The sequence below is a fragment of the Centrocercus urophasianus genome, unplaced genomic scaffold (assembly GCF_019232065.1).
Source record: "Centrocercus urophasianus isolate 14NV4802_14NV808 unplaced genomic scaffold, USGS_Curo_1.0 seq_1014, whole genome shotgun sequence".
In the NCBI taxonomy this organism is placed as follows: Eukaryota; Metazoa; Chordata; class Aves; order Galliformes; family Phasianidae; genus Centrocercus; species Centrocercus urophasianus.
The window spans coordinates 36,651-37,403 of NW_024884159.1; the positions used below are offsets into that span (position 1 = coordinate 36,651).

General features: G+C 52.2%; 1 protein-coding gene across 1 annotated transcript in view; it reads right to left on the reverse strand.

The window, feature by feature from the left end:
* GNA11 (G protein subunit alpha 11) overlaps positions 1-753 on the reverse strand; it is a 10,569-nt gene that overhangs the window by 5,068 nt on the left and 4,748 nt on the right. The window lies entirely within an intron of this gene.

Genomic DNA, 753 nt, shown 5'->3' on the forward strand with positions numbered 1-753 from the left:
CACCACCACCAGCTCACCACCACCAGCTCACCACCACCAGCTCTGTGCTGCTGTGTGACACAACACATTGAACACGGCCCTACTTTGGGATATTACACCGTGCGTTCGATGCTAGGAAGCCTAATTCCTCGGTGCACCCTCAACAGGGCCCCCCCTCCCCTAAATAACTGCAATGTTCGATCAGGTTTGAGTGGAAGAGATTATCTCTAGAGGCAAGAGAGGCAAAGGCAAAGCACAGAGCTGTGATTCAAACAGAGGGTGAGAGCACAGCCCCTCGAGAAAGGCAGCACCTTTGGTCAGTGCTTATCACACAGGCTGACAGCTTGCAGGGGCGGTGATCAAAGCCTTCAGGTGTGACAACAAGCCAGCCAAAGGAAAGAAAGCAGAGGCAACAACACTCAGTGCTTTAAATAAGCACACAGAGCCTCTTTCGTATCGAGTTCCAATTCCTTGCTCCCCCATTTGCCATACAGAGCAGCGTGCCAACGACCCTGAGCAAGGTAAGGATTCCTTCCTCCAGTGGGAAGTTGCTGCAGCCCTCAACCAAAGGCAGCAAATGGAGTCAGAGGTCAACAGAACGCCATAAACAGCTTCTTAAGCACATAAAAAGAAAAGAAATAACACAGGGAAGAGTTCAGGGAGGTTGGGATCACAACGCAGAAGGGCCCAAGCAAACAGAAACCTGGGAGCCAAACGCCACATTCCCCACTCTGGGATTTGCATTCAGGGCCTGCATCCTGCCTCCCCAGCACC